Raw genomic sequence first — 8929 nt, 5'->3', positions numbered from 1 at the left:
GGTAGGTTTATTCCTAGATATCTTATTCTTTTTGTTGCAATGGTAAACGGGAGTGTTTTCTTAATTTCACTTTCAGATTTTTCGTCATTAGTGTAGAGAAATGCAAGAGATTTCTGTGCATTAATTTTGTATCCTGCTACTTTACCAAATTCATTGATTAGCTCTAGGAGTTTTCTGGTAGCCTCTTTAGGATTCTCTATGTATAGTATCATGTCATCTGCAAATAGTGACAGCTTTACTTCTTCTTTTCCGATTTGGATTCCTTTTATTTCTTTGTCTTCTCTGATTGCTGTGGCTAACACTTCCAAAACTATGTTGAATAATAGTGGTGAGAGTGGGCAACCTTGTCTTGTTCCTGATCTTAGTGGAAATGGTTTCAGTTTTTCACCATTGAGGACAATGTTGGCTGTGGGTTTGTCATATATGGCCTTTATTATGTTGAGGAAAGTTCCCTCTATGCCTACTTTCTGCAGGGCTTTTATCATAAATGGGTGTTGAATTTTGTCGAAAGCTTTCTCTGCATCTATTGAGATGATCATGTGGTTTTTCTCCTTCAATTTGTTAATATGGTGTATCACATTGATTGATTTGCGTATATTGAAGAATCCTTGCATTCCTGGGATAAACCCCACTTGATCATGGTGTATGATCCTTTTAATGTGCTGTTGGATTCTGTTTGCGAGTATTTTGTTGAGGATTTTTGCATCTATGTTCATCAGTGATATTGGCCTGTAGTTTTCTTTCTTTGTGACATCTTTGTCTGGTTTTGGTATCAGGGTGATGGTGGCCTCGTAGAATGAGTTTGGGAGTGTTCCTCCCTCTGCAATATTTTGGAAGAGTTTGAGAAGGATAGGTGTTAGCTCTTCTCTAAATGTTTGATAGAATTCACCTGTGAAGCCATCTGGTCCTGGGCTTTTGTTTGTTGGAAGGTTTTTAATCACAGTTTCAATTTCAGTGCTTGTGATTGGTCTGTTCATATTTTCTATTTCTTCCTGGTTCAGTCTCGGCAGTTTGTGCATTTCTAAGAATCTGTCCATTTCTTCCAGGTTGTCCATTTTATTGGCATAGAGTTGCTTGTAGTAATCTCTCATGATCTTTTGTATTTCTGCAGTGTCAGTGGTTATTTCTCCTTTTTCATTTCTAATTCTATTGATCTGAGTCTTCTCCCTTTTTCTCTTGATGAGTCTGGCTAATGGTTTATCAATTTTGTTTATCTTCTCAAAGAACCAGCTTTTAGTTTCATTGATTTTTGCTATTGTTTCCTTCATTTCTTTTTCATTTATTTCTGACCTGATCTTTATAATTTCTTTCCTTCTGCTGGCTTTGGGGTTTTTTTGTTCTTCTTTCTCTAATTGCTTTAGGTGCAAGGTTAGGTTGTTTATTCGAGATGTTTCCTGTTTCTTGAGGTAGGCTTGTATTGCTATAAACTTCCCTCTTAGCACTGCTTTTTCTGCGTCCCATAGGTTTTGGGTCGTCGTATCTCCATTGTCATTTATTTCTAGGTATTTTTTGATTTCCCCTTTGATTTCTTCAGTAATCACTTCATTATTAAGTAATGTATTGTGTAGCCTCCATGTGTTTGTATTTTTTACAGATCTTTTCCTGTAATTGATATCTAGTCTCATAGCGTTGTGGTCGGAAAAGATACTTGATACGATTTCAATTTTCTTAAATTTACCAAGGTTTGATTTGTGACCCAAGATATGATCTATCCTGGAGAATGTTCCATGAGCACTTGAGAAAAATGTGTATTCTGTTGTTTTTGGGTGGAATGTCCTATAAATATCAATTAAGTCCATCTTGTTTAATGTATCATTTAAAGCTTGTGTTTCCTTATTTATTTTCATTTTGGATGATCTGTCCATTGGTGAAAGTGGGGTGTTAAAGTCCCCTACTATGATTGTGTTGCTGTCGATTTCCCCTTTTATGGCTGTTAGTACTTGCCTTATGTATTGAGGTGCTCCTATGTTGGGTGCATAAATATTTACAATTGTTATACCTTCCTCTTGGATCGATCCCTTGATCATTATATAGTGTCCTTCTTTGTCTCTTGTGATAGTCTTTATTTTAAAGTCTATTTTGTCTGATATGAGAATTGCTACTCCAGCTTTCTTTTGATTTCCATTTGCATGGAATATCTTTTTCCATCCCCTCACTTTCAGTCTGTATGTGTCTCTAGGTCTGAAGTGGGTCTCTTGTAGACAGCATATATATGGGTCTTGTTTTTGTATCCATTCAGCCAGCCTGTGTCTTTTGGTGGGAGCATTTAATCCATTTACATTCAAGGTAATTATCGATATGTATGTTCCTATTCCCATTTTCTTAAATGTTTTGAGTTTGTTATTGTAGGTGTTTTCCTTCTCTTGTGTTTCTTGCCTAGAGAAGTTCCTTTAGCATTTGTTGTAAAGCTGGTTTGGTAGTGCTGAACTCTCTCAGCTTTTGCTTGTCTGTAAAGGTTTTAATTTCTCCATCACATTTGAATGAGATCCTTGCTGGGTAGAGTAATCTTGGTTGTAGGTTCTTCTCCTTCATCACTTTAAGTATATCCTGCCACTCCCTTCTGGCTTGCAGAGTTTCTGCTGAAAGATCAGATGTTAACCTTATGGGGATTCCCTTGTGTGTTATTTGTTTTTTTTTCCCTTGCTGCCTTTAATATGTTTTCCTTATATTTAATTTTTGACAGTTTGATTAATATGTGTCTTGGCGTGTTTCTCCTTGGGTTTATCCTGTATGGGACTCTCTGTGCTTCCTGGACTTGATTAACTATTTCCTTTCCCATATTAGGGAAGTTTTCAACTATAATCTCTTCAAATATTTTCTCAGTCCCTTTCTTTTTCTCTTCTTCTTCTGGGACCCCTATAATTCGAATGTTGGTGCGTTTAATGCTGTCCCAGAGGTCTCTGAGACTGTCCTCAGTTCTTTTCATTCTTTTTTCTTTATCCTGCTCTGCAGTAGTTATTTCCACTATTTTATCTTCCAGGTCACTTATCCTTTCTTCTGCCTCAGTTATTCTGCTATTGATCCCATCTAGAGTATTTTTAATTTCATTTATTGTGTTTTTCATCATTGCTTGATTCCTCTTTAGTTCTTCTACGTCCTTGTTAAATGCTTCTTGCATTTTGTCTATTCTATTTCCAAGATTTTGGATCATCCTTACTATCATTATTCTGAATTCTTTTTCAGGTAGACTACCTATTTCCTCTTCATTTGTTAAGTCTAGTGTGTTTTGACCCTGCTCCTTCATCTGCTGTGTGTTTTTCTGTCGTCTCATTTTGCTTATCTTACTGTGTTTGGGGTCTCCTTATCACAGGTTGCAGGTTTGTAGTTCCCGTTGTTTTTGGTATCTGTCCCCAGTGGCTAAGGTTGGTTCAGTGGGTTGTGTAGGCTTCCTGGTGGAGGGAACTAGTGCCTGAGCTCTGGTGGATGAGGCTGGATCTTGTCTTTCTGGTGGGCACGTCCACGTCTGGTGGTGTATTTTGGGGTGTCTGTGGCCTTATTATGATTTTAGGCAGCCTCTCTGCTAATGGATGAGGCTGTGTTCCTGTCTTGCTAGTTGTTTGGCATAGGGTGTTCAGCACTGTAGCTTGCTGGTCATTGAGTGATGCTGGGTCTTGATGTTGAGATGGAGATCTCTGAGAGATTTTTGCCGTTTGGTATTACGTGGAGCTGGGAGGTCTCTTGTGGACCAGTGTCCTGAAGTTGGCTCTCCCACCTCCGAGGTACGGCCCTGATGCCTGGCTGAAGCACCAAGAGCCTTTCGTCCACACGGCTCAGAGTAAAAGGGAGAAAAAATAGAAAGAAAGAAAGAAAGGAAGGAAGGAAGGAAGGAAGGAAGGAGGAAGGAAGGAAGGAAGGAAGGAAGGAAAGAAAGAAAGAAAGAAAGAAAGAAAAGAAAGAAAGAAGCTATAATATAGTGAAGTAAAATAAAGCTATTGTAAAGCAAAGCTATACAGACAAAATCTCCCCCAGAAGCATATACATATACACTCACAAAAAAAAAAGGAAAAGGGGAAAAATTAATATATCCTGCTCCCAAAGTCCACCTCCTGAATTTGGGATGATTCGTTGTCTATTCAGGTATTCAACAGATGCAGGCACATCAAGTTGTTTGTGGAGTTTTAATCCGCTTCTTCTGAGGCTACTGGGACAGATTTCCCCTCCTCTTCTCTGTTCGCACAGCTCCTGGGGATCAGCTTTGGATTTGGACCCGCCTCTGCGTGTAGGTCGCCTGAGGGCGTCTGTTCCCCGCCCAGACAGGACGGGGTTAAAGGAGCAGCTGCTTCGGGGGCTCTGGCTCACTCAGGCCGGGGGGAGGGAGGGGTACGGAGGAGGCGGGGCGAGCCTGCGGCGGCAGAGGCGTCGTGACGTTGCAGCAGCCTGAGGCGCACAGTGCGTTCTCCCGGGGGATGTTGTCCCTGGATCACGGGACCCTGGCAGTGGCGGGCTGCACGGGCTCCCGGGAGGGGCGGTGTGGAGAGTGACCTGTGCTCGCACACAGGCTTCTTGGAGGCGGCAGCAGCAGCCCCAGCGTCTCACGCCCGTCTCTGGGGTCCGCGCTGATGGCCGCGGCTCGCGCCAGTTTCTGGAGTTCGTTTAGGCGGCGCTCTGAATCCCCTCTCCTTGCGCGCCGCGAAACAAAGAGGCAAGAAAAAGTCTCTTGCCTCTTCGGCAGCTGCAGACTTTTTCCCGGTCTCCCTCCCAGCCAGCTGTGGTGCGCTAACCCCTTCAGGCTGTGTTCACGCCGCCAACCCCAGTCCTCTCCCTGCGATCCGACCGAAGCCCGAGCCTCAGCTCCCAGCCCCGCCCGCCCCGGCGGGGGAGCAGACAAGCCTCTCGGGCTGGTGAGTGCTGGTCAGCGCCGAGCCTCCGTGCGGGAAGTGCGGGAATCTCTCCGCTTTGCCCTCCGCACCTCTGTGGCTGCGCTCTCCTCCGTGGCTCCGAAGCTTCCCCCCTCTGCTACCCGCAGTCTCCGCCCGCGAAGGGGCTCCTAGTGCGTGGAAATCTTTCCTCCTTCACAGCTCCCTCCCACTGGTGCAGGTGCCGTCCCTATTCTTTTGTCTCTGTTATTTCTTTTTTCTTTTGCCCTACCCAAGTACGGGGGGAGTTTCTTGCCTTTTGGGAGGTCTGACGTTTTCTGCCAGCGTTCAGTGGGTGTTCTGTAGGAGCAGTTCCACGTGTAGATGTATTTCTACTGTATCTGTGGGAAGGAAGGTGATCTCCGCGTCTTACTCTTCCGCCATCTTCTCTCCTCCCCCCCGGCGTTTGACTTTTAATTGCAGCTTGTGGTGACTTTGTCCCCAGGCAAGTATTGGGTTGGCCAAAAAGTTCGTTCGGGGTTTTCCATAAGACGGACTTTTTTGGCCAACCCAATATTATAGAAGTTTCTATCGAGGTGCTCACTAGGTCTTAAAAAGGGGCTCTGAGCCTTAGCAAAGGCATGTAGGCATAAGTCTGCATGGACATTGTGGAGGCTGTATTGATAAGGCCAAGTTCAACCTCTTGTTGGGAGACTTTCCCCAAGGAACTTTCTTTACAAGTTGTAGATTCTGCAAAACTGGCATCGACTGGCATCCTGTCAAAGCTGAAACTAAGGATATATTTGTTTTTCCTTTATCTCCCAGGTACCGTTGAGTATCTACTATGGCCTTCTACCAAACTAAGTTCTAGGTCGTGGAAACATAATTGTTTCCTGCTCTAGAGACTGTGGTTTGGCATGTTTTCTAAATTTGGTGGGTGTGAGATCCTATAAAATTGAATTTCCTATTAATTCTTTGGACTCTATAAAAAAATGAAGGAGATGAGACTCTTGACTTTATCAAGAAGAAACTACACACACTCCAGTTCGAGAAAGCCCAGGCTGCAGCTGCTGACAAAGCCCTAACTCTATCGAGACATGGAGACTTTTATATGCTGGACTGAGCAAAAGAACACATTAGAGAGGACAGTCCTTGGTTTAATTTAACAAGAACTTTGGACTTTAAACTTCTAAGTTCACAGGGCAAGATAATTTAAAGTCTTTGGACTTCAAACTGCAATGAAATGTAACATTAAATTCTCCTTGAAATTTGAAATTAAAAGAGGGGTTTATATTAAAATCTGGAGTACCTAAATTGTTATGTGTTGAATTGTGTCCCTCCCAAAATTCACATGTTAAATCCTAACTCCCAGTACCTCAGAATGTGACTGCATTTGAATATGGGGTCTTTAAAGAGGTAATGTAAAAAAAAAAAGATTACCTGTGAGGTCATTATAGTGAGCCCTAATCCAATCTGACTGGTGTCCTTATAAAAGAAGAGATTAAGACACAGGCAGGTACAGAGGGAAAGCCATGTGAAGACAAGGAGAAGGTAACCATCTGCAAGTCAAGGAGAGAGACCTCAGAAGAAACAAACCGAAGAAATCAACCCTGCTAGCGACTGGGAAAAAAAAAAAAAAAAAAAAAAGCAGAACCTAAAGGTTGAGAATTATGTGTTATTTGGCAGGCTTTCTGAGGACTTCAAGCACAGTTTCTCAGATAGCTCTGAGGGACAGCTCCAAAGAGGTAACGGAAGAGCCAGGATATATAGGGGTTTTGGCAACGAAGACCAGGTATTTGGAACATCAAAAGATTACCATTAATTAAGAAAACCAGACATCTCAAGTTAATGAATTTAGCACTTTTCTATGTGGGGGAAGATGCAAGAGTCTGGACTCACTGAAATCATTTCTATGTTATGCACCTCAGCTATCTGGGACCAGGATCCTGTTCTTTCCCATCCTGAGTCCCCTAAGGGTGCACCGTTGGGGGTGCCTGCAGTGACTTGATGGCTGCAACATCTTTTGTTTACGGATATGGCAGGCAAGATTTTTCATTCACACTGCTAACATTTTGATCTCAGACTTCTAGCCTCTACACTTGTGAGAAAATGAATTTCTGTTGCTTACATCTGTGATACTTTGTAATAGCAGCCCTAGCAAACAAATACCTCAATGTTGTTGGATTTTATTAGTGAATTATACCTATACATTTTATTATTGGAGGAGCAGTGGTTATTCTGGGGAATGTCCAAAAGATGAGAACAGAAATGTCTCGAAAGATTGCTGGTCCCCTCTCCACTAGAGACTGAGAGAGAAGCCCAAAGAATTAAGAGATCAAAATGGGAAATGTTATGAGGAATATTTTTTCACTACTCTTGATGTTTCCTTCTTGTGAAGGGAACACGATTAAGTGTAACTCCTGGCCTCTCTCTGCCTTTTACTCATTTCGCCCCAAGGTGGCAGCGGTGTAGCGATTTGTTCTACTAGTAAAGTTTGAAGAATTAAGTTGGGCATATATAAAAGGGCTACCCCGGTGACCTACTCTTTTGACTTGGGTGGGTAAGTGTTTCTAATTCCAGGATTTGGTTAGCAGACATATTAGGTTCTCCAACTAAACTATGTTCTCCCAACTTCATTTCAGTTGTAGAGATGCTATTTTGATTTCCCACCTGCTTTACCTTTTATCACTCAATTTTTTCAGAACAGGATATGGAGTAAAAATGCCCCCTCAAAGACACCAACACATGATTCCATGTGTTGAAATTTTCCATTCTAAAGAGTTAGTTTTTTGAAAGTGGGGATTACTATCATTCTTGGAAACGGGTTGGATTAACCATGTTGCCTGTGTCATCTCACTCTAGGAAGGAGTGTCCGCAGAGTAAAGCCAGAATTAGAGACTGAATTTCCCCTTTCTGTTGTAGGCTACGTTGTAACTAGGTAGAACCCAACTTTTATAACATATATTTAACATTAAATGTTCATTTCAATGCCAGGTCCAATTTGATGTTAACTAAAAAAAAAACCTTAATGTGGATACAAAATTATTTAGTGCTTTAGAGTTCATAAAATACTTTCATATATTATCTGATTTTCCCCATATTATGGGTGACTCAGTGAATTTATAAGAATTACAAAAATGTACAAAACTAATTAGCCGCAATCACACAAGCCTAGCTCTTCTGCTTCTAAGATCAAGGGTTTTTCTGCTACATAACGCAGTTGTTTTGCAAAAATTCTTTAACCCTGCTGTTTGATGAGGATTAGGAAAAATAGTGAGCTCTAAATAGACAACAATATGTTAAACTGCATTTGTGGTAAACTATGTGAAATAAAATTTTTTAAAATATAGGAACTGTAATATACCTAAAGCAGTGGGGAATCTTTTTTATCTTTTTTCTTTTTACTTTTGACACTCTTCACCCATTTTCCCAACCCCTGCCCTATCCAACTCTGGCAATCACCAATCTGTTCTCTGTATCTATGAGCTTGGTTATATATATATATTTCACATATAAGAGAGATTTTCCATTATTTGTCTTTCTGTTTCTGACTTATTTCACTTAGGATAATGCCCCCAAGATCCATCTATGTTGTCACAAATGGCAAGACTTCATTATTTTTTATGGCTGAATAATATTCTATTGGGAAAAAAATGTATGTATATAGCACAATTTCTTTATCAATTTATCCATTGATGGACCCTTAGGTTGTTTATATATCTTGGCTATTGTAAATAATGCTGCAATGAACACGGGGGTGCATGTATGTTTTCAAGTTACGGTTTTCTTTTTTTTTGGTTGAATACCCAGAAGTAGAATTGCTGGATGGTATCGTAGTTCTATTTTTAATTTTTTGAGGAACCTCCACACTGTTTTCCATAGTGGCTGCACCAATTTACGTTCCCACCAACAGTGTAGGAGGGTTTCTTATTCTCCAAATCCTTGCTGACACTTGTGGGCAGTGTGGGATCTTACTGCTGGATTATTCAACCTCACTTTGGCTGGTTCTAAGGCAAATGAGCATCATTTTCTCAGCAATATCTTAGAGTTAGCAGGCGCTACATTATTTTTAAATGAGAAAGTCCTCTGGTCTCTCCTAAACTGTTCTTCTCCTCCCTTCCAAAATCAGAGGG

Source organism: Balaenoptera ricei, chromosome 18 (genome assembly GCF_028023285.1).
Source record: "Balaenoptera ricei isolate mBalRic1 chromosome 18, mBalRic1.hap2, whole genome shotgun sequence".
Classification (NCBI taxonomy): Eukaryota; Metazoa; Chordata; class Mammalia; order Artiodactyla; family Balaenopteridae; genus Balaenoptera; species Balaenoptera ricei.
The sequence above is the reverse complement of the archived record's forward strand: the minus strand, read 5'-3'. Positions refer to the sequence as shown.